This window comes from Ochlerotatus camptorhynchus, unplaced genomic scaffold (assembly GCF_037179485.1).
Source record: "Ochlerotatus camptorhynchus isolate MF236.1 unplaced genomic scaffold, CSIRO-AGI_Acam_v1.1 ptg000019l, whole genome shotgun sequence".
Lineage (NCBI taxonomy): Eukaryota > Metazoa > Arthropoda > Insecta > Diptera > Culicidae > Ochlerotatus > Ochlerotatus camptorhynchus.
The window spans coordinates 1,120,313-1,146,548 of NW_027040511.1; the positions used below are offsets into that span (position 1 = coordinate 1,120,313).

Below are 26,236 nucleotides of genomic sequence, written 5' to 3' on the forward strand. Positions count from 1 at the left end.
ATAAATGAAGCATTTCCGAGACAAGGTGCCTTCACCATAGTTGCTTATTATATATAATGAGGTAAATTTTTTGGTAAACAAATAGTAAACAAATACTTCGAAACAGATACTTCGAAACAAATAGTATGAAACTGGAGACGGGCCCGGCGTAGTGGATAGCAACCATGCCTCTTACACTCATCCTCGGACAAATCACGAATGACCTAAAATATGTTAAAGGGACTATATACTTTAAAACAAATAGTTTATCAGGGCACCAAAATCTATCTTTGTACTCTAACATTCTAGAGGTCTTCGATAAAGCTGATTATCTCAAAAAATAAACAACTCTTCTCAAGACGTCAAAATCCGACAGTGTACTGTTCTGTGTTTTTTTTATGGAAAGCATACAAAATTAGTGAATAAATTGTTTTCTCAATCTTTTTTGATATTTTTATTAATAGCCATGAAATGTTACTTGGGTATTTCCGTAAAATTTCACGTGGCTTTTGCTCTAGGCAAAAGACGCGCCACGCTTTTCGCTCCCAGTTTACATGATCTTTATGGGGAAAAGCATTGCGACCTTTCATTAGGAGCGGTCGTTTGTTTCAAAATACAAAGGCTGCCTGCAACTTTGTGCAAAGAACCGTTTTGAACAGTTCTAGGTATGTTTTTTGAATCGACCTTCCCGATTTGTATGCAGAGCCACACTCGGTGCTTTCACTGAAAGTAACCTAAGGTACCTTCAGTGAAAACACATAGTGTGGCTCTATGCTGTAGAAATTTTGCAATTTTATAGGGGGATTAATAGCATAAACTATCTTTTTTACGATGAGTTATCTCAAAATTCAACTGGATTTTATGTTAGCATTCTATTATAAAAGTAATGATAAAGTTGTAAAAGAACAATTCTTGATAGAGCTGGAATTAGGGCGTAACAGCTTTTGTAAACAATGACTTCTCTCGATGATTTCTCGAAACTCAAGGCACGCCCACGCAAACCAACATAACCAACGGGAAGGGGAAGTCTTCCCCTACCCGATGGTTACGTTGATTTGAGTGGGCGAGCCTTGGCTTTCTAGAAATCATCGAGAGAAGTCATTGTTTACAAAAACTGTTACGCCCTAATTCCAGCTCTATCTAGAATTCATCACTGCCCATAAGAAATCATAATGCAAAGTTTCATGCTCATCGAAGAAGGTCGTGTTTTTCCGATTCGTCATTTGGTGTGGAACTGCTCTATTAGTGCGGTGTATCAAATCCAATGAATGTTACGATATATATTTTTTTTATTTAGGTGTATATAGGATGTAGAAATGCAGAATTTTTGCTAAGGAATAAACGCCAGAGTAGACCAGGAATGCAATCTAGTGGGACAAAATTAATAATTTAGAAGCAAAGCATTTTCGTGGATTGGTGTATTGAACGAAGTGATATTGCCGGACGTGATCTCTGGCTCTAAGTATTGATATCATGCTAGTCCAATCATTATGAATTCTAATCCAGTATGATTGAGAAATAGCTTAAAGCATGTTCATCGAACAGATCCAGCCATTTAAAAAGCAACTTTAGAAAGTTTGGGTAGGCATGGCATAAACAAAAAGTTCAAAACTCAACCGCATGTATGGCGATAAATCTGGAGAACTTCGAGATTAGGGTGTAATTGCTTTTGTAAACAAACACGTCATTTGCCGATTTCTCGCGAATTAAAGCTCAATATAAAAAAAACTAATAACACGAACAGGTAGAGGAATAGTTCCTCTATAATTTGGTATTGTTTGTTTGCAAGATTGTTCTTTTATTCGAGAGAAATCGGTGATTTGTGACGTGTTTGTTTACAAAAAGCAATTACCGCAATAAAAGCAATTTGCCGAAGATGTCAAGTTTTCAGAATATCAGAGTAAAAAGTTAGATGTGTGTTCCATTTATGCGTGAACTATCTGTTTATGCCAATAAAATTTACTATAGTATTATGGTACTTATTATAATAAGGAACTTCGTTGAAGACACCAACTCATGGAAATGCATCGGCTCAGAACTATTAATTTTATCTCGCTAGATTACATTCCTGGCACATAGTGCATTGGTGACATCCAGAGACATTCTGGATGGGGAAAGGTCAGAATAGGACATTTGCATCAGCACACCATGTAATTTCACATGACAACTCAAAAATGAGCTTATTGGTAATGATATTGGGACTTAAATTTATGCCATGTATAATGTCGCTGATTTCAGAACAGCAGAAAAATAATTTTAAAATCACATCAAAGGGGATGCACTTCAATTGTGTCAAAAATATGATGTATTATTACTTGCCAAAAAGGACAAAATTACCATTAATACAGTGCATGAACTGACATTACGCTGTTTTTACTACGTTTTTTTTTTATTTTTGTGGCCATACAAATTACATGCGATTTTCGATATGATTGAAGTGCATCTTCTTGGATGTAATATTAAATTTATGTTTTGCTGTGTGGCTAATTACGGCATATATTTGACTTATGCTGGAATCAAAAGATAAGAATGAATAGGGTGGATGTATTTAGCATATGGGAATACACCATAATAGGAACGTATATCAATTTCTCATAAGCATAGATGTTAAAATTCGGCGTAAATAAATGAGTTGGTAATTTACTGTCACAAGTAAGCTTGCAACGGTAATGATACTGTTTGCAAAAAATGGACAGCGACATTTTTCTTATTATCCGTTCGCTTGAAATGTTGCCTTTACACGACTGCCAGCACACGGGCTGTTTGTTTAGCTTCGGATTCGGACGATGGTTTTGAAAATAATGTACTTTTGCCACCACTGATCGCTACAGCTAGGAGTTATTGTACCACTGTACCACTGAGACTAGGGTGGATTTTTATCGAAAAGGAAATTAATCCACCAAATTGCCTCCAATCCCGCCCAATCTAAATCGACGGGGAAGTTGAATAAGATTAGCAAGGTGACTCGAGATGATGCAGAATTGGTCAGATTTTGGTACAAACTGGCCGTTGTGGCATGCTGAGCTTGACCAGTAGAAAGTGCGAGAAATAATGGTGGGAATTTCAATAAAAGTGCGTGATTTGATCATAAAACCATTGGAAAATTTTACTTACTTACTTAAGGGTCCTGTACACCACCGGAGGTGCAAAGGGCCAACGTGAAAGACTTCCATCCTGGGCGGCTGCTCGCTTTTGCCTTGACCTGAGCCCAGGTCAGATTTCTATCGACTTGCTTCATTTTCTTGTTGAGGCTCCACCGCCATAAGCCCCTGGGTCTGCCTCTGCTGCGATGTCCTGCCGGATTCCAATCCAGTGCTTGCTTGCAGATTTCGTTTCCACCCCGTCGAAGTGTGTGGCCGGCCCACCTCCACTTTCGCTCTTGAATTTCTGTTGCTATCGGCTTCTGATGACATCGAGGATGGAGCTTGGTATTCGAGATCCAGTTTTGAGGCCACCAGGCACGAATTATATACCGCAGGTTGATGAAGACCTGCAGCTTCTGAGTGTTCTCCGCTCATACACACCACGTCTCGCTGGTGTATAACAACACAGATTTCACGTTCGAGTTGAAAATTCGGATTTTGGTGCGTTGACTTATCTGGTTTGATCTCCATACGTTTCTTAAACTCACAAAGGCAGCCCTACCCTTCTTGATTTGTGCACATATGTCGCTCTTGGTCGCACCGTGCAACGCTATTTGGCTGCCAAGATATTGGAAACTTTCGACCATCTCCACTGCTTGCCCCGCTACTGTAAAGTTGGAAGGGTTGCCCGTGTTGACATCCAACAATTTGGTCTTGTTGACGTTGATGGTGATACCTGCCGCAAGGAAGCGTTTGGCTAGGTCATTGAGCTTACTCTGCATATCAGAGCGCCGTTGTGCTAATAGAGCAAAATCATCAGCCGAAGTCGATGAGATGCTCCATGGTGAGAGGCTGCCAAAGCAGCCCACGGTTTGGAACACGGTCAGTTGTACCCACCATGATCTTGTCGATTACGATGAGGAACAGTAGCGGTGATAGTAGACATCCTTGTCTCACACCAGTGACTACCCGGATAGGGTCAGACAAGGCTCCGTTATGCAGTATTCTACACGTGAAAGCCTGGCGATTTAATCCGGGACTCCCTTGCGTCTCAGATTCTCGTGATTGAGTCAGTCGAAAGCTTTTTCGTAGTCAATGAACACCAAATAAAGGGATTCTTGGAATTCATTGACCAGCTCCAGGATGATGCGGAGCGTAACAATATGGTTCACACATCTTCTGGCACGAAATCCTGCCTGCTGCCGCTGGAGAGTCACGTCGATCTTCTCCTGTATCCGATTCAGGGCAACTTTGCACAGAGCTTTGAGAACAATACACAGTAACATTATGCCTCGCCAATTTTCGCACACAGTCAGATCCCTCTTCTTTGGGACCTTCACTAAGAGGCACTGCATCCAGTCGGGCGGAAAAGTCGCGGTGTCGCCGATATTACAGAATAGTTGATGCAACATTTGAGCGGATAGCATGGGGTCTGCTTTGAGCATCTCTGCTGATATGCGATCGACCCCTGGAGCCTTGTTGGATTTCATGCTTCGGATAGCTGCTGCAATCTCCTGCATTGATGGGGCCTCGGAATTGACGCGAGTGATGCACCGCACCCTAGGCGGATCATGTTGAGATGTTGATGACTGGTTGGCCGTCGAAACTTGAAGAAGTTGTTCGAAGTGCTCAAACCAGCGTTTCAGCTGGTCAGTGGGGTCGGTAACCTAATGTTCAGTTGTGTCCTTCATTGGTATCCTCAGGTTCATCCTTGCTCTATTCAGGCGTCGTGAGATATCGTAGAGGAGGCGTATATTGCCAGTGTTTGCGGCTTTCTCCACTTTGTCGGCCAGGGAGTTCACTCACGCTCGGTTGTCCTGTCTGCAAGAGCGCTTGACTTCCTTTTCTAGAACCGAGTACCATTGACGGGCTTTGTTCTTGGCTCCTCTGGTTCTCGCTCGCTCTATCGCGGCTTTTGCTTGTCTACGCTCCTTAATCTTCCACCAGGTTTTATCAGTGATCCACTCTCTCCTTTCTGGGTGCGCAACTCACCCAGGTTGTTCTGGCATTCTTGATGGCCGTCCATTGTTCTTCTACGCTGCCACCTTCTGGAACTTCCGCAGCTCGAGTCTCAAGTTCTTCAACGAAAGACCTTTTTACCGCTGGATCATCAAGTCGGCGTGTGTTGAACCGCCTCATAACTTTGGATTATGGTAAGGTTACGAATCCGTGTTCTAAATGTGGCAACGAATATCCTCTCATTGATAGGCTCCCACTTGCGCAGTACTTGCATAGAGGTAACTCTAAGACTAGAAGGTCCCGAAGAAACGTGCTCAACTTTTTGGCTCAGCTCTGGTACTCTCTTCGGTCCCAAGCTAATCGATTCACCCCTCGAAACATAGGAAAATCCACTAACCTTTCATTTTATCTGTCAAACTTTTATAGCGAATCAAAACAAACATTGTGTAGTAATAGAATTTTGACTAGAATGGGGTACGTTAATCGTTTGCTTGGGACCAATAGGCTAGCCAAGTAGTGAGCCAATTTAAAATCGTTAGTTTCGTATTGATTGTTGGTACTTGCCTGGACGCTAAGTAGGAGACCAACTCCATGATGGCGGGGAGCGTTTTCACCTCGAATACCAGAGTATAGTAGTACCTGTCCCGACGGCAGTTTGTGTTCTCCAAAGTTTGACCAACAAACTAACATAGTCCCAGAATTTCTAGCTTCATGCGTCGCGCCTCGTTGGCGAGTTGTGCCAGTTTACCCTGCTGGGCTAACGTTCAATTCGTGTTCATTGTTTTGCGCTAAAAGTAGTTGCCGTTAAATCAGTTCGATGTCTTTCTTTGGTGGTTTCTTGAACAATTATAAAGGTTCCAGATACAGTAGGTGGTTAGCCTAAGGTCTCTTATCTGCCGTGATGGGACTGTCATCTTAGGTGTAGCTTCCGGGGAAGAGCATTTCCTATTCAGCCGCTGGATGCCAGTCAGATGCTGTTTGAGCCGCACCTCCATGGTGAGCTGACGCTCGGGTTCACGAAGCATTTCCTCTATCGCCGTGCTATCGCACCTCCTCACTCTGCTATTGTAGGACAACATTGCCCAGGCTACGCCAACCAGCTGTGTCCAGGTGATCAGGTGATCATGTGACTCGTGGAAGCGTGAGGTAGGAACTTGTGAGGACTGGAGCTAGGTACATCGCTCCTTCCAGATTGCCATTCATCATTTTGTAGCCCTAAAAATATCGAAAATGTTAGAAATAGTTTTTATCGTAAGTCCAATAAAAAAGAGAAAATTTGACTTTATAGGGGTAATGGATTTTATGTTGGCCTACGAATGTAAAGATTAGGACCATCGTTAAAAATCTCTTGTTCTTTAATTTTTCTATGAACAGTGTGTCATCTGGCCAATACAAACAGTCATTTTTGGTTATTAGTGAAAGAAAGTCCTTCGAATTTTATGTATGGGCCCAATATTAGGAACACTTTGGCTGACATTGGGGACATTAACCCTACTTAACATTTGTCATACGTAAAACTAATCCTAGTATCCTGTGTCTAGATTAACACGTGCATTCTGAGGTCCCTTTCATATAGCTTCATACGCAGTTACGTCAGTTATCTTCATATTTTTTTTCCTTTGCTTTGTTTTTTCCGTCGATCTTGTTTTCCGTGCTGAGCACCAATGCTACTGACGTGCCAGGAAGGCAGCTCCCACACCTGGACCCTACCTATCGACCCATCAACTCATGAACCGGGGACCAACGGCTTTACTTCCCATCCGAAGGAAGGCGTGATCAGAGATGTTATGCCTCAGAACATCCCGGCGGCGCCAACTGGGATTGAACCCAGGCCTGCTGGGGTGAGAGGTAATCACGCTGACCACTACACCACCGGCGCCGTTAGTTATCTTCATATGGGTAAATGTCGGCTTCGGCACCCATTGACTGTTTTCGGCAACCACAATTTAAAAGTTAATTTCACTGCATTTTCCCTTCAAAACACTTCGCTGAATGTATTCTAACGGATCTTTAGTCTTTCAGCTTCAATCTGTTTTAGCTTTTACGAGTGAGCAATAATAGAACAGCTGGTTAACACGCAGTTCAAATGAAAAGGTTGCCGAAGAAAAAGAGGCTGCTGACAATAGTGGCAAAATTAAATTTGGCGCGATCTAACCAAAATTTATTGTTTGTAGCATGTTTCATCTTTTCGGATAGTTTTATGGGTCTTCTCGGGCCTTTAAATTTCGTGGATGTTTCTTCAATGGGCTCCACTTCCACCCAAGTCTATCGTGTGTACACTGCACATTCACGAGCAACCAGGAGGCACACAACCAGTCAGTCAGAGTCCCATTGGGAATCCGTTTGTAAATATGTATTGCATATTTGTACCCCAGCCACCTTTAAATTGTAACCCAAAGCTGCTCTTTCACGAGTAGTATACGGATTATGGTAAAGTCTTACACGGCCGATGAAAGTATCCAAAAAAAGAGTCAAATGCAACTCAGCTACTGAGTTACTTTCATCGGCCTTGTAGAACTTATGATTAAAAATGAAAACATCAACCCTTCAAAACAACACTCACCATCTAAAGCCTCTAGCATTTCTGACTAACCTTTCAACAGAGGAAACTCGGGTCACCAAAAATATACATAAATAATCTCCAAGTACAATCTATTGATACCGGGCTACCTTCCCAGAAATTTCACGATTTTTAAGTGCTAAATTCAAGCATTGACGATCTAAAAATCCTACTCACAAAGGCCACCCGCCTTTATGACATATACATCAGAAGGGAACAGCATAAATCCATTACCGAAAGACTGCCCGCCGACTTCCGATACTTTGTTTCCAAGAGCAAGGGAAAAGTTATATTAGCACAGCAGACAGAAAACATAAACATAGATGTATAATGGTTTGGCGTGGCATTTGGCAAATTTGCTGCCAGCTCGTCGAAGCTTGCCGGTAGCGCCCCACGTATTTCATTGTGGTCTGGAAGCAACAATTTATCACAATTATAAACGACTTCGTGAGCGAACGCAACCGACAAGTGGACAGATTCGCCATTGCTCATTACACATTTCTGCCTACCACCTCATGAAAAACTTTCACTAATGACAATACAGTAAAACGATCGATACACACATTTTGAGAATTGCAAACCTGATTATTTTAATACTTCCAAATGATATGTAAATTTACAGAAATTCAATTTAAATTGTGAAACCCCGTATCAAATACGGACGGCTCGTTTAAGGATGTTTTATATTCTGACATTTGGTCCAATGAACTATTGGCATGAAAACATTTGGTCGAATGAACATTTTGCTGCAGAGAGTTTCCACACTAGCTGACGAACCGATCAAATTTTACCCTCTCAGATTTCCGTAAGACTTTGGTCAGGCAATCATTCAAATTTGTGCTGGAATTCAGCCATTATGACTCGCACCTCATTTTTCGATAATTTTCAATAAATCATAACGTAAACTTTTCGTCTAATCAAAATGACATCTGAGACAAAGTAGTAGAAAAATAGACGGCTTTTTCATGAAAAAAAAATACATAGTGAAAATCCCAATTTTTTCTCAAAAAAATAAATAAACAGTTGCTGTTGAAGTTTTCATTATTTAAATCGTAAATTAAATATTTTTAAACCTAATAAACATACTTAATTTCAAAATTGAAAAAAAAAAAATGTAAAATATCATCTTTTACTAAAGTATAACAGGCCTGTAAAACATGTAATGATGCAGAGTGTGCATAGCGAGTGAACTCTACCTAGGTACCTTTTACCTATTATTTTTTTATCTATGACCCTATGGTTTATGTAAACTCAAAATCTACTTATCTTTACCACTTTCAACGAATATTTTGAAATTTTTGAACGTTTATTATAATAAGTTTATCGGAGTAGCTCTTGAATATTCATCAACTAAAAAGTTAATAATGGCTTTGTTTGTGAAATAGAAGCATTTCATTCTCATGTCCACAAGGGTGGATCAATTTTAAAAAAGTGGAAAATTTCTTATTGGCCACCCTCTAGTTCGATTCAATACCCCAAAATAAGAGTCTATGCAAAACATGGTGAACATTGATGAAGGTTTAAAGGTCGTGCCAATGGATTGAAGTTTGTGATGAGATTTTGATCAAGGTGACTACATATAGGTGTTCGATTGAATCAAAATCATGTTTTTTCCTTGATTTGTTTTCAGTCAATCTTGTTTTCCGAAGGTGCATAGTCGAAACTCTCGTAACGTTGTGTCTAAATGATCTCAAATTTTGGAAGGTCTATCATGTTTATGTGACATTGTCACATTGCGGAATTCAAAGAATATAAACTTTTTCAATTCGAGCATCATTACGAAACAAGAAGCCCGATGCAGTGTCACATCAATCAGCCATCGTCAAAACATTCTTTCTCTCACGGAAAATCCTCACGAAGATCCACTCATTTCAGTCCGATGAGACTAACTCATTGTAAACGAGAAGAAAAGGAAACTAATTTGATACGCTTGAGATGATAAGGAGAGATTTATTTTATAATTCTACAAATGCCTCCTCAGCCTTACCTTGTTGGCCCCGGTTCCCTCACCTCACATTCAAAGGACCTCCATCCGCAAAGGGTAACTTGATGAAGAAAAATCTTCATTTCTCGAGAAACGGTACGGAGGACCGACTGAATGACTTGGCCATACCTATACGTGGATTTACCAACCGAGCAAAAGCAAATGAAATTCCACCTCCGCTACTGGGTTAGCTCTTTATCACACCACGCACCAAGAGATTGGGAATGAAAATGGCGTGGTGTTTCAGACTAGAGATCAGATGCGATAAACGAGCGGATGATTCGCACCTTTCGATATGCAGTGAATAATGCAAGGTGTAAGCCAGCTTATGTATTATTCATAACTTTTATGCTCCACGCTAGGACTTTAGTTTGAAACATCTTCTTCCGCTCCTGGCGCTCAAACTCAAAGTAATGGAAAATTATTAAATTATTTTTCATTTTCCGAAGAAACGAAAAAATTCTAATTCACCATTTGCTGGATACCTTGAAACCAATTAGGGATCATTCCATCTAGCGTCACAGAAGTAAATTGCCGTCACTTATTTTGATTCTAGGGAAAAGAAAACTCATTCAACTTAGCTTTCCAGTAGGACTAACGTGAATACTTTCATTAGTACTATTCGAAACGTTTCTCAGTAGTGGAACATTTTGTCCGATAATTGAATTGCAAATGGAAAGAGTGCTAGCCAGCACCATCTAAGTACTTGCATTGGATCCTATATTTCAACTACAACTGGATACAGGTGAAAAGTTGATAATTTGATAGAAGGGAGGAGGAACTTTCGTAATTTTGAGGAGCCGTGCATTCTTTTTTGCTTGTGAAAAGTCTGGGAGCACTTTTAATATGACTGTTTTTGGACTTATGTATCCAATAAGTTCTCATGTTTTGCAGACAGCAGCCCATTGTCTTCGATAAAGTCTAGAGTTATTTAACTATTTTTCTCATACAATGCAGTTTGTCGCCACTATACGGTAGAGTTGACTTGTAATTTAATAGTCATTTAATTGACAGTTCCTTAACCTAGAACTTAACTGAAATTTCGGAAGCTCCATGTATTATCTTCCAGATTTTCTACTATTTACTTTTTGTGATTTTCAGCCGACGGCTGGTTTATCACTATTATCTACCAGAGATATTAAGCTATTTTGCTAATGTAATGTACTATCCAAAGTAACAATTTTGGTTTTATGAGGGTTCTGTAGACCATGATTTAGACTTGTAGAACGCTATAAAACCGCGATAAAACCTGCAATGCTACTTGTGATGGCAGATCCATATGATAGAGTTTGGTGGTTATACACAGATAAAAGTTCTGAATTTTAATAGTGATGTAAACATTCATTCACGTAAACTTGTATTTAATTTCACGCAACCGAGCAACTTGTAAACAATGTTGTTTACAACAATGGGCTTTTGTGTACAATATTTGCTACAATGCATGAAATGTCTCATAACTTTACATGATATATAATGTAAACTTATATGGTATGTGACGCTCCATTTATGTGCATCATACTGAACAGAAATTTACACTACTTTTTCGAACTGTGTAGAATGGCCATTTAGGAAGAAAACAATGGTTGTGCCTAAACTGTTAGCAGGGTTATTGGAAATTTATGCGTTATACTTATCTTAAACAAGCAAGTTAGGGTGGTCCCTAAAGATCAGTTGATGATAATGTTGGTCCCACCTCTTACCCACACAAAGGTTTGAGCTGGACGATTTATCTTTAAGATAATTAAATATGACATTTTAACCAGGTTAGCAAACAAAATCGAACTGGTTACAGTTACAGATATTAATTTCTTCTATAGTTTACAGTTGCTTCACAGCGATATATAAGATTTTTTATGCAGGGGGGAATCTGCTCCCAGACACCTGAGAAGATAACTCAGGATATGGGGATGTGAGAAGTAGCGCTCCCGACCCACTAAACCTTACCCTGTGCTCTTGGCCCTTGCCCTCCCCGGAACCACCCGAAAGCATTACATCATTCGAGGGGGCCGTTTGCGCTATGGCGCATCACACTAGTGGTGTGTCACAGACGTGACACTCGCTACTGCACAGTGAGCAGCTGTGCAGGGCCTCCCTCTTATCGTTCGCTGTTAATTGTTCGCCTAAGTTCTAGAGCAGACGTGATAGCCAGCCAACTGTCCACGGCAGGACAGGACAGATGTGACCGCGGCCGGCGCCGGTGGTGTAGTGGTAAGCGTGACTGCTTTCTCACCCCAATGGGTCTGGGTTCAATCCCAGCCGAGGTCGGTGGGATTTTTCTGAGGCATAAAAATCCGAGGTCGGTGGGATTTTTCTGAGGCATAAAATCTCTGGTCACGTCTTCCTTCGGAAGGGAAGTAAAGCCGTTGGTCCCGGCCCATGTGTGTTGAATGGGTGCGATATCCTACGCAGGTGTGGAAGCTGCCTTCCTGCACATTCGATTGCCGTCAATGGATGGCAATCGATGTCCGTCGGTGATTGGCACTAGATTGCGGAACAGAGACTGACGTTAAATAAAGGAAATAAGAAGAAGAAGAAGAAGATGTGACCGCTTTTCAGATGCGTGTGCTGCGACTTGGTCAGAGTCGTCTACACTCTAATAACCCGGTGTCACTCCTGCCTTTGCACAACGAGGGTTTGTGCAGGGCTTATCGACCTCTTGGGACGAGCTGGATGGTGCTATAGCGTCCTTACTCTGCTGTAGTTCGTTTGGACGCAATATCTCTCCCTTGGGTTCGATAATTAACGTTTCCAGGGCACACCACGAGGAGGTGTACTACTTCATGCCCCACAGCGATATAAATGTGAAAAAGCTCAGGCGTCCACCTCTTAGTTCGCCTTTTTGTCCACCTAAAATATTCATAAGTATTACAAGCGATCAAAAGTTAATTAAAAATCAACAAAGCATCCTATTACACTAGCAACACCGCAATCTGATGCTATCATAATTTTTAGCAATGTCAGGAATGCTCACGAACCCCCAACATTTGCCAGAAAACTTACTACTAACTCAAGGTATCAAATTTTAAATTCAGTCCTCTTTATCCATAATACGCGCGCGAGGCTCAAACCTTTGTAGACTACTTTTTTTAAATCTACTACTATTTAATCAAATACTAAAAACCCATCATAACTATCGTAGCGAACAGAAATAGTTTCTACAGTGCTACAATAATTATTAATGACAGCTATCCATGCAAAATAATCCGTTAGAGATTACTTCGTCAAGATACATAATTTGTCAATTAAAAAAAAATCACTGGATAACTGTTCAAACGACAGTTTTAGCGTTTGAAATTCAGTGTCTTTTAAATTCTGTAACTGTTGCTGAACGTTTGATATGTCTAGGCATCGAGTTGAATACATTTATTCCTTTAAAATATAATGAATTTTGTGAAGCACAAGTTAAGAAATGTGGTGTTCTTATTTAAACCACGTTTCTAGTATTATATCTATGAAAGTCACTTCCTCTTTCAATTCGATCACACAAATATCGAGGCAGCAAATCGTTAAGTACTTTAAAAATGAACACCATAGTCAAATATACAATTCTTTGCTTCACCGACAACCATTGTAAGGCGTCTAGCATCCAAGTTGAGGAAGCGAATATATTACATCTCAAAATCAAACGCATTATTTTATTTTGCAAGCGCTGTAATCTCGATATTTGTGTTTCATTGGCCAGAAATAAAATGGGAGGCACTTACTTAACTTGATTTCTCACAAATTAATTATTTTAAGCACTTTCATAAATTATTGGACACGAGTTTCATCAAAATGACGCGTCGTAATTTTACACACTACACAGCAAAAAATTAATTTTAATATCACATCAAAGTGGATCGTGTCGAAAGTATGGTTGCCAAAAACGACAAAATTATCATTAATACAGTGCATGAACTGACATTACGCTGCTTTTACTGCATTTGTTTATTTGTGTGGCCAAACAAATTACATAAAAATTTCGACATGATTGGATGTAATATTAAAATTATTGTTTTGCTGTGTACTGTCACGGTCTGTCACGGCAAAGGACAAAGAAATGAATTAGATTGCGACAAAAATGTTTGTCACTATCATTCCATCAACCCTGATGAGAACTAAAATTTCCCTTTAGAGCATTCTTCTGAATCGTGGTTTAGCTTGCGTTGCTAACTTTGAACATCGATAATGCCAATCAATTAGTACAGTCCAACTGTATTTTGAACTTTTGTTTGATCTGGCTAGTATGCATTTGAAGCAAAGGTTAACTTTGCTCACTTTCATGATTAACTCGGTCTCCAGCAAATCCATAGTTACCTTCTTCGAAGTCTATCACCTATCGCCTCACCTGAAGCACTCGTATAGTAAATAGGAGCGTGCCGATATCAATCTAACTGCATAATTAATTGGCAAAAGTTCATTATGTTGGCAGAAAGTTTCCTGTTACTTGCTTTCTCATACCCAACCAATCATCGCAGTCATGATTTAGGCACTTATGCTGTCATCATACGGTTAAAGGTGAACTGATACTTACCTGAAGGTACCGGGCCTCATGTAGAAGGTGCTCTCAATCAGTCATATTTGGCCATCCTTTCGCCCCACGAGTAAGCACCGCTTCCACTACTGCATACTCCAATGCACAGTGATCCAGGTTGAGAATTTAGTAGGAATGTAGTCCTAGTACGTATGATTTAATATTTAGACGATTGCTGTCTTGGGTGAAGTTTTTATGCTTAATGCCTTCTTTTGAAGGTTGTACAGATTAGGGCGGTCCTCAAAACAATTGATATTCAAAAACTAACAATTTTCAAAAATACAGGCATTTGATTTTTATGAAGGGTGTAGCAACTTTGTTGACGAAACATTTTATCTATATCTTAAAGATCTCATTCACGGGTAATTTTTCAGAATTGAATTAGGATGTTCCTCATCTTTAAGTAACTTTTAGAACTTGTTAAAATGTACGTTTTTGATCAGTAATGGAAATCGATATCTTTTAAATATCAGTAGATATATACGCTCTTTTCAAATGTTATTTATTCACACATTTGATATTTATTGTGTCTCTAAGTAACTCTTTTAGAACTTGTTAAATAAAATCGTAAAATACGCCCTTTTCAAATGTTTCTTTTTTTTATTCTGGGTCAAATACACACAAATTTTCTAGTCAAAGTGAACAACTTGATGTACAGGATACGAAAAAATGAAGACATTTTATTATTTAAACTCATTTAAAATCAAATTAACTTTATCCATTTTTTCAAATATTACTTCTTTTTAAAAGTAGATACAAATTATTATTTTTTCCAATCTTGCGACTTAAGGGGGGAAGTACAATTAGAAGGCCTAAAATGAGGCCTATCTTTGAGAGTGGATTGCGAGTAGGGAAATAAATGAATGTTAGCGATTCTTTATGTATGTTATTAAGGATTTAATGAAGATTAATTATCAGTGACATTTTTTTAAAATTTTGCAATTTAGCCCAATTATTATAAATAATGTGAAGTCAATTTTTTAAAGGAGCACTTCGCGCCGTGCAGTCTCTACGTCCATGATCACGTCTGAAACAAAAAAAAAACAGGACATTAAATTTGAAGGTACAGCGCACAACATGAATTAATTCGTATGTAAAAATAATGTTTTTTTCACAAAAAAATTTGAAGTTAAAATTTTTTTTTAAAAAATCCTATTTTTATCGACTTTGTTTATAAAAAAAAAAACATGTTATAACAAACAAATCTATAAAATCTTTCTATTCATGTTGTGGAGAATTTAATTATGAACATAAAACAGAAAACCGGAATCGATTTGAATGAAAACTCTGACCTGTACATTGCACGGCGATTTTGAAAACACTACTTTTCAGTAGAAGCATTTAAAGTTCAACTTTGACATGTTCAGCCATTTGACATGCACTCACTGAATTGCGTATAACTTTTTAAATAAGTTCCGGACGGCTTTATGCTTTTAAAGGCTCATTCCCAGATACATATAGAGTAAATTAAGCCAACAAAATTTTTTTCGAAAAAAAAAATTCTAATTGTACTTCCCCCCTTAAGAAGCTTTAAAAGTCTTGAACTCCTGACTTTGGCGAATGGATGAATGTGCATTTTAACAACTGCAAAACTACCTTCACGGGAAATTTGAAACATAAGATTTAGAAGTAACAAACTTAAATTTACAGGTACACAATATTTAAATTCTGAAAAATCAATCTAAAATGAAAACGTCAATAAAATGTTTTTTCAACAAAGCTTAAAATTCCCACTAAATTCCCATTCTGGACCACTGTCCAATGAGCCAACAGTGTAGCACACACTTGGTAGATAATTACCGATAAGAGACAACCATCAGTAAAGGAGCTCTTTGGCTCCCCCTTGAAGCCAAAGCCAAACGCCAGTGGTGGAGACAGTAGTAGCAACAGCAACGCCACCCTGGAGTAGCGCTAGTAGTAGTAGTAGCAATTGATGAAGATGACGGCATCGACGTGATAATAACTCATCGAACTCGAGATCTCGTGCCAAACCCAAAAGCACATGTTCGGTGCATGTCTTTGTTAAGAGTTCTATCTTTAAGAAAATGGAACGCTGGTTGGTCTTTTTTTTTATAAAAAAAAAATGATACCACTGGCGTGTACTGAACGGGAAAAACTGCATTTGTTTATTTTTGTGACCATAAAAATAACATGATTGAAGTGAATCCTCTTGGATGTAATATTAAAATTTATGTTTTGCTGTGTATGTTCACTGGAAACCTGCTTCTTGGTGAAATCGACTGTTCAACATTGCTGGCACAGTTAAATCTGTACCCTCCGAGAGACTTCTTCGTCAACCTGATTTTCTGTTCTTGAATCCACGTAGCAGAAAATATGTACTGTTGTGTTTGACTTCAATTCATCAGCTGACGTTTTTCGTCATCGGCTACTTGGTCTCTTTCGTATCGTTGACCAGGGTTGCCTGCACTCCCCGAGCAAAGTCTGAGATCAAATTGAAATCTAAATTTGATGTTTTGTGATTTCGCTGATAATGATTACTCAGGTTGCTGTCGTTTTGGTCGTTTTAACGGTTAAAATATCACAATTGAGAGCAAAAAAATCTTCCTGTGACATCACATTGAAAACTATTTCTGCTATCAGTGAGAGCAAACTGAAAACTCAATTTGATATCAATTTTTCCTGTTGATAACAAAACAAGTAATAAATTTGATGTTATGCTAAAGCAATGAAAACAAACCCGCAACAACATATTTTTGTAGAGCAAATGTACAGCAAAATGAAAACGAAATTTATCAATTGCATAAACTGAAATCAAATTAGGATTTCAGTTTTATGTTGATATCAAAACTTGATTTCAATTTGCTGTCATTTTGATGCTGGACTTTGCTCGGGTCACTTGCTATAAAAAAATGTTTTTCGGATTTATGAAATATTTAGACGTTAAAATGATAATAAGTTCTTGTAAGTTACAAGAAAGAGGTTGTAAAGTATGTGTTTAACTCATAAAACCTGTCAATATTACTTTCAGAGAGTCACAATTGCCGATTTTACTATTCATGAGCGCTCACGCTGAGTGAACGCTCACGAATCATAAAATCGCTTATAGTGACGCTCTTAATGCGAAATTGACAGGTTTTATGAATCAAAATAATACTTTACTACCCTTTATTGTAACTTAAATTCGATTCAATTATAGACGATGATCTTCAGCTCTTGATCCGTGTGAAAAATTTCCGTAGGAGACAATATCAAAGAACACGCGATCCTGCCATGAAAGCTATCTGGCAGGATTTGCAAAAACAAATTAAAAAGCGATTCTCTGGTCTGAAGAACAAAACTTTTGAAAATAATTTTTCGAAATTAGACCCGAGTTCTAAACTCTTTTGGAAGCTCACAAACATTTTGAAAAAACCTCAAAAGCCTATACCAGGTAAAAAAAATGATAGAACTGTTTCCAACACATCGTAGGTACATGAGTAAATTGGCTATCATCTCTTTTTTCCCTCTCCAACGGGGGATTTTGGTAAAGAGAGATGAACAACCCTATTTGTAGCTTCCTCAAAATTGTCCTTGCTCGCTTTCTACTACTTAAAATATGCTACGTCATTTATGGGCCCCATATTGGACAAATAAGCACGTTTTAACTAATGTCGTTTTCGTTTTTACTACACTACACCGGTGTAGTGTAAGCAGCAATAAGCGCGAGTCATTGACAGTTTATCATCATTTGTTTGTAAACAAAGGTGCAACCGATAGCTACACCCTAAAATTTTTCAGTGTTCGGCGGTGTAGCACCGGTGTAGCTACACCGCAAAAACGAAAACGACATAAGTACGACTAATCGTCTTTGAGTCTTTGGCGCACTCTATTCCTTATAATGCAAGCAATAAGCGCGCCGAAGACACCAACACGATTTGCCGGAAACGTGCACTTTTATCACACTTTGTGCAGTTTTGAAGGCAGTTCAGTTTCAGATGCCAACAGCAATATAAGAAGTAGGGTTAACTATCCCATTTCCGGCCTATTAAGCACAACCCGCACTTGGTCTTTCTTAATGTAGCGCAGTTTAGCACCAAACGGAATGTTATTATTACTTATGGCTTTCAAATTTATTTACCTTTCCGTACGTACCGTAAGATTTGATAAAGAGAAACCAATCGTTGAGATATTGTCAAAAGTCTAACACTGCTTTTTGACGCTAAAATCGGCCTACGGATTCCAAACTCGGCCTAACGCATTGAAACGCCAATTAATTCACTTTGGCCTATCGGATAAAGATAAAAAATGATCCGGTCGGAGCGCTTCTTTTGTTTTTTTTTTTCGGAATAATGGGTGCAAACTTTCATATCACGCGTTCTCATTGACTTCGTTCGGTAGCTTATTAACTAAAGTATCGTACCAAACGCATAATTGACTTGTTTACTCTGAAATCATGGATTTATTTGAAGTTTTCTGCTCGATAGGCCCAAAATGGGCGATTAGGCTGAAGTAGTTCTCTACCCTACCTGCTATTATGCTATAAGACTGTGCAACATAACTTTCTATGACAGACAAATTTGGCCATATTTTACGTTCTTTGACTGACACGTCACGTTTTTTGGGTACCACGCTATTATGAGGCTGAACTGCAAGCAACCATGCAGCAAGGAAGTGCTCCGCGTACTGTAGGCACCGGCTTAGTATTAGAAATATCACAGAAGTAGGTGTGAAACTTAGAGATAGCGTTTTCAAACGGTCTAGACTGAGTTATTTTCTACAAATGATATTTGTACAATAATAATGCCACATTCTTAGGTTGGTAGAATGTGAGCAAAAATGTGAATAATCTTTCAATACAGAAAAGGGGTGGTACCTAAATAACGTGACGCGTTAGGGTATAAGTATATTTTAGACTTAGACTCAAGGAACCAAAATAAAGTCAAATATGTTCAGTAAAGGAAAATCCAGTTTGTCGTACAGGTTTCAATAAAATCATCATGAAATCAGTTTCTAGCGCTTCCTTCAATTGGTTTAGGGTACAGAATTGTTGCAAATAAATTTTTAATTAGTTTGATCGACAGCATAGTATTAAAAATCATTGCATAATCCGATCGGAAATAGTACACATTGATAGATTTCAATGGCGAATAACAAATGTTGGCAACACTGTACCAAAACATCTAGTTGTAGACTCTTTGTGTAGTTAACGTTTTTTTTTTTCCTTTGGTTTGTTTTTTTTCCGTCGATCTTGTTTTCCGTGCTGAGCACCAATGCTACCGATGTGCCAGTAAGGCAGCTCCCACACCTGGACCCTACCTATCGACCCATCAACTCACGAACCGGGGACCAACGGCTTTACTTCCCATCCGAAGGAAGGCGTCATCAGAGATGTTATGCCTCAGAACATCCCGGCGGCGCCGACTGGGATTGAACCCAGGCCTGCTGGGGTGAGAGGTAATCACGCTTACCACTACACCACCTGCGCCGTTAACGTGTAGTTAACGTTCAAAAGAATAAGTTTGGGAATGAATTAAATGTCTTAAGAAAAGGCGGCAAAAATAATAAAAATCACATTCTTGTAATTTTTATTTTTAGTTCCAAATAGCACACAGGACCTACATTTTGATTTTTTTGTCGTTTAATATATCTTATGTAAAAAGGCCGAGGAACACGATGCTTTTATCCAATTGAATGCATTCACTTAAAAAGTGCGTGTTAAGTTTTCAGTTGCAAAATTAAATTTACACACTAATCCAGGCCTCCGTCGTTCGGTAAATTTTAAACTACAGAACTGTTCGGTAAATGTTTAAAAATCAGTGAAAAATCCAATTATTAAAAAATTTACCCCGAACTTGTACAGAAGTTGTTCAGTTTACCCCATTTATTGATGAAAAATAAAATTCATACATTTTCTTGATTTCTCACGTGTAACGGTCATTTGAAAATTTTACCGAGTTGTTCTGCTGTTCATAAACCCAGTAAATTCCTACCGGCTTCGGTGCTCTGAATTAAGTGTGTATATTTTACGACACTGCACATGAACTTTGCTTTTAATTATATTCCATATTCTTTTCTCTCAAAAAATATTTGAAACAATAGGCAAAAATGAAAATGCAAAAAATGTATTTTTTCGTAGTTTTTAACTTTGCGTAATTCATGAGATATTGCATTTTGAATTAACGCAAATCTTTTTTTGTCGTTAAGTGGTTCGTATGTTATAATGATGGGGAACACAAAGGTGACATAAAAAATATATATTAAAAAAAAAACAAGCATTTTGTAAAAATTTGCGTTTTAAGTTTTAATGCATTTTTTAAAAATACTTGGCATCACAGCTCTAATATAATAATTCCAGATTAAGATTCTTTGTCAATTGTTGTTATAAAAACAGTACCTAATGCTATCTGCAGCTTCATTCGTATCAATGATATTAACAAAAGAAAGTAGTGCTTTTTTGCTAATCACGAAAAATAGAAAATGGTCCAGGGTCCAGGAATCGGCACAATAATTTGTGTTTTTAAAAGTTGGTCTGAAATACGTGTCTCCTTCAAATTTCGTCCAAATCAGAAGAGGTCACTTCCATTTGCCTCGGTCACTTGGCGCGGAATGACCCAGGAATGTTTGATGTTTCCTTTTAAATAAGACAAACATAGGCGCTCAGGCAGAAGTAGTGCTTTACTCTACTATAACTTCTCGTAGGGAAAGTTATATGTCATGATTTCCGTAGGTACGGGAACATGATGTGTCAAGCATAAGTACTTAATATTTCTAGCCGATATCCCCTTTAATCCCGAAATGCCTACGCACGCTAGTGTCCACAACGTATAGTCTTGCTGTTGTTATCAGGTTAGTGACGATAAGGACTGCTAATCAAACGACGATATGACGTAATGGGAAAACGTGTTCCGCAGGGTTTGGAGAGGCGCACACAGCCTAGTCGTACCGCATCTTATCGTATGCGCAAATCGATGTGTGTGGCGCGTGATGGTGGGCGGTGTGAGATACCTACCCATCTACTATGTAATGTAACGACACTGATGACGGTGCAACTGGCAACGTTCGGTAGCAGTAGCAGTAGCAGCAGCACCAACAGTGGCAGCGGCGGCGACGGCGACGGCGGTGATATGGTGATGGTGGATAAGTATTTGTACAATCTAGCCAAAGCACGGTGGTAATCAGTACGACACATTTGTGACTTGTGGGTTCGTTTAGGGTTACGATATCTCGCGATTGGCGAGCAGTTCGGGTTTTGCCTTTTCGACATATAGAACAATGTACATAGCACGCGCGTGAAATCGGGTGGCGGACTGCGATTGGATTTTTTTTTGTTTCGAATCAATTTGAAATCAATATCAAATCAATGCCTTTAATGAACTCGCAGGCCGTGCATTATGAATAAAGAAAAAGAACAACAAGTGGCAGCAGAGGAATAATAGTGTCTGTGCTTCGGCTGTTTGATGATAAACACAGAGAGCACATAAATAGAATGATACAGTTATTGTGGAAGGTCACCAGTGACGTAATGAACTGGAGATATCACGTATAAATAATGCATTAAAACACTTTTAATTGCTACACGTAGAATCACAACTAAATCATAAAGGTATCACTTTTTTTTTTTTTTGCGCTCTCTAATCGTCATTCCACACAGTACAAAAATATCCAATCCCACCAGAGCTCTCGATATGTTATCTCGGCAACATTGACATTGACTAGCATCGTTAGCAGTTTCCTTGTGTTCTTCATGTTAGCTGAGTGTGTTGCCATGGCGAGCAATGCAAGCAATTAATCATCGCCGAAGAGTACATATTACATACTAAAACAATAATTACAAAAACCCACAACTCATCTTGTCAGCTGATTCCCATTCCAGTCTAGAGCAATGATTATGTGATGTTTTTGGAACTGGAAATAATGTGCTAATTTTAAATTGATAAACCAATTCGTAAGTTATTCGTCTGAGGTTCAATAAAAGTTAGATGATATGAATGCATTGCTCTAGATAATATTACATTGAGTTTTTTTTTAGTTAACTACTGAACACCATTTAACTACATCATTAACCCAATGGCTCTATATAGGTTCAAATTCTACCAGCAAAACATATCAACAAGCGTTAATAACAAATACCATCCGACAGTAGCGGCAGAGTTCAGTGCTAAAACCCTTAGTTTCATGAATTGTACAATCAGTGTTCGGTGCAACATACAATCGCAGTTTAATTGGCATCCCAACGGATCGGAAGCAAGCAAAATTAGCCGGTGTGTTCTCTCGTGTCATCATCCGAAATCATATAATCGCAAAATGTTCGCGTGTGTGTTGTACTGAAATGCAAATCATCCGTGCATAACAAACAAAAAACACTGATGGTCAGCCATTATCAATTGAAAATTCCTTCGATGAGTGGCGCGAGAAGAAAATCCCGCCAATAAAGTCGCACCGGTGGCACGCTGTTTCGGTGTTGTTTGCCTTGTCGCGGGGGCTCCTCAGCCCCCGCTGCAAACCACCAAAAAAGCAACACGTCGACAATCGATGACCACATTGTCGACTACGCCACCGAAGACGAAGCTTTGACCAATAGTACTACCGAGCTATACCAATATCAGCATCAGCAACTACTCGAACAACAACAGCAACAACAATCATCTAACAGCACCACCGCAAACAAAAACAACAACGGTAGCAACATTAGCAATCAACTAGAATCACTTACGGAGGCACCCGATTTGAACCAACAGCAGCAACTGCAGCAATCGCAATCTGGGCAGCTCAAGTTGCCCCACATTGAAGAGGAGGAAGACGATGAGTTTGATATTGGTATGCAACATTTCCATAATCCCCTGCTACCATCCCGCATTAAAGCATGTACAATTCGCTATGCAGATGTCGTACGCTCGTTGACACCTTCGCCGAAAATCAATATCAATCGCATCAAGATCAAAGCGAAATCAATCGCTTCGAACTCAAGCAAAGCAGCAGCAACAGCAGCAGCCGCAGCAGCAGCGGCAGCAGCAGCTAGTGATATAGAATCCAGCAGCAGTAGCACAAACATCTCGTTATCAACGAGTAAAATGCAAGCCGAGCAAGGATCGATTGGCGACTTGCAAAAGTACCACAGTCGATATCTGAAGAACCGACGACACACGCTGGCGAATGTACGGTGAGTACCAGAATTGTATTGTTTGTTCTGAATAGCATTATTGTAGGTACACCCATTACAAATAATTTTGAATCGTTTGCGGCTGTATTCATCCCCACAAAAAGGAAAGTAATCCTTGTTCAACCACCTTCTTCAGGGACGATATGAGCTTAGGGTGATTGGTTGAGAAATTATTGGTTGTTGGTGGTTACTCCGATTTGTTTTATTTTTATCAAAACTAACTGGCCGCAGAAATATAAATCTACATGCGTTTCTCTTATAAAAGTTGTGCACCAAAATGCATTGTATGAGCAAAATTACGCTGCAAACATACAATAAGAGATGTATTCTGCCTTTATCCAGATTCAATCAGAAGTAAATGTCAAATTAAAATATAACAAATTCAAAAATAAACATTTAAAATGATATTTCAGCAACAAATGTGTGAATATGAATATGTATGAATATGAATCATCAAATATAAAATGTGTTGCACCCATCAGGAACAAATATTAGGGAATTAATATTTAGATTTTAATTTGGGTCGCCCACCTATCGTGATTGTATTTATGATTAGAGTCAACCATAAACTTTTCACCTACATAAAATCAGCTAGGTTAATGAACAGCCAAGAAAAAGTGGCACAATTAAAAAAAAAAGCTTTGGGGAATTCCTGTATTATAAAAAATTAAACTTGTTGCGCCCATTAAATATAAAAAGTTTGATTTTATTTGGGCCACCTTATGAATGTTAGAGGTTTAGAAATCTTCATCAACATTTATTTTATGGTAATTCCAGGAACATCCTCAGATGAAAAACGACAACTTCAGGGAAGTTCCACGAACATCAGGGCGGTCTACCATTTTTTTTTAAAGAAAGAATAATTATAAGAGAACTCCTGAGAACTTCTGTAAAGTTTCAAGCACTTCACTGGTAAACTGCAAGAACATTTGAGAAGTTGTAAGAATTTCATAGAAGTGCACAGAGCTACAGGAAAACTGTGAATACTTTACAGAAATTCCACGATCCTTTAACTCCCTAAAGAAGCTAGCTAGAGAAGCTCAGCGATCTTAAGGATCTCAATAACTTTAAGAAAGTCTTAAAATATCTGTAAAGGATAGTTTCAATAAATTCAGGACAGCTTCTTGAACTTAAGGAAAATTTCGTAAAACTTTATGAAGTGGTGAGAATTTTAGGTCCAGAAAATTCCTGAGAAATATTTGATTAGATTGACCGACTGGTATGTTTGTTGATTCCTGGTTTTGGCTTTCTCAGTCTTGGATAATCCAAATGGTAAATTTTGCATTATTTCGACCGTTTATTGAAACCTTTCTCATCGTAGACGTTTCATCCTTGAGAAAGGCCATAATAAACGGCCTTAACGTTGGGCAATGTAAAAATGACCTTTGAATTTCTCAATACTGAGAAAGCCAAAATTAAAACCCATGAGGATTTTTTTTTTTTTAGTTTTACAGTCCATAGATTATCAGGGATGTTAAAGATTTTTAAGACAGTACTATTAATTTCAGGGCATTACCAAAAACTTAAGACTAATTTCGAGTACGCCAGGGTAGCTCCAAAAACATCGGAGTTGATCAGAGAACCTCAGATCAGTTCAATTAACTTCATGGAAATTGCCGGAAATTTACAGATGGTTAGAAAACCTCAGAGAATTTCCGAAAACTTCCGAAGTCCAGAGCAGTTTTGAGATTCTTAGGCACTTTAATTATTTTCAGGGATGTTGCACTTGAGGGAAGATCAGAGAACTTCAGAGTAGTTGCATTGATTGTTTCCAGGAACTTTGCAGTAGTTCCGAGGAATTATGGAAAATTCTGGGAATTTCATGAATGTTCCGAAAATTTCAGGAATATTTCAAGGTTTCATGAAGGAAAGTTTCATGAATATCAGGAAAATTGTTGGATCTTTAGGGCTGTTCCAATTAGAGAAGCGCCGGAAACTTCAGACTATCGGGGAAGTTTAAAAGTCTTGAATAATTTGTATTTTATTTCCAGACTTCTAGAAAAACTCTGACTCCAGTTTTATCCTAGCCATTGTTTCGATCCAGGGGTTTCGTAAAGCTGTTTGCCCTGAACGAAAGATGGTACAACTTTATATCTCCTGATGAACCAGGTTTGACCCGAGGTTTGACCAGGAAATTGGAACTCCATTCATAGTGACTATGTGACTACTACTAGTTTTCCAAAAAGCAAGCTCTAGGCTTTTGTAGAAATATTATAAGTTGAGTTTTGGGAGCGTTAGGAGAAATCTTCCATTTTTGTAAATTAAAAGAGAAAAAGAGAAATCTAAACTTTTCTGCAGTCTGCTGCATATAATAAAAAGACTTCTTCTTCTAGCGGAAATGCCTGTGTCATCGGCGAACACAGATTTGTGGCAACCCTTAGGCAAATCGGGGAGGGTCGAAGTGAAAATGTTATACAATTATACAATATAGGCCCAAGAATGCTACCCTCAATTTGCCAATCAAACCTTCATGCCAAACACTTTCGAAGTCTTTATTTATGTCTAGATGAGCAATTCCAGTTGAGCAGTCTTCAGATTTGTTTGAACAAATTAAATTGGTAACTCTTAAGATGGCCATTAATGGCGTTTCGCTCAATTTCAACTTCTATTCAAATTTTAACACTGTCGGACTCTAGCGGAACTATCTCTTCAGAACTTTATCTAGCTAATATATTATCACATGTGGGAGACGAACCAGCCCAGGGCTGAAAGTCTCCTTAATAAAGATATAAAAAAAATATATTATCACACTAAAGCTTCATGTTGATATTAGATAGCATTTCCAACCAACTCTGAAAACTCGTAAGAGTTGATGAGTAGTTGAGTAGGTGTTCATCTGTAAAAATTGAGTTCATATTGATGTGAAGCATCATTCTATTCCAAATTATCTTCAAAAAAGTGTTAACTACTTGAAATATCTTAAGAAGTATATATATATTCAATATTTATATTTTTAAATATAGCTCACGCAAATTGCGATCTTTAGGAGTATTTTGAACCATGGACACTTGAAAATTAACAAATAGTGTAGCTTGTTTATGTAATTTTTGCGCAGATA

The 26,236-nt window shown here is 38.5% G+C and overlaps 1 pseudogene; it reads left to right on the top strand.

Annotated features, from left to right (window-relative positions):
- LOC135703041 (3',5'-cyclic-AMP phosphodiesterase-like) overlaps nt 1–23,496 on the top strand; it is a 46,844-nt pseudogene extending 23,348 nt beyond the window's left edge.
- Nucleotides 23,497–26,236: the final 2,740 nt, after the last annotated feature.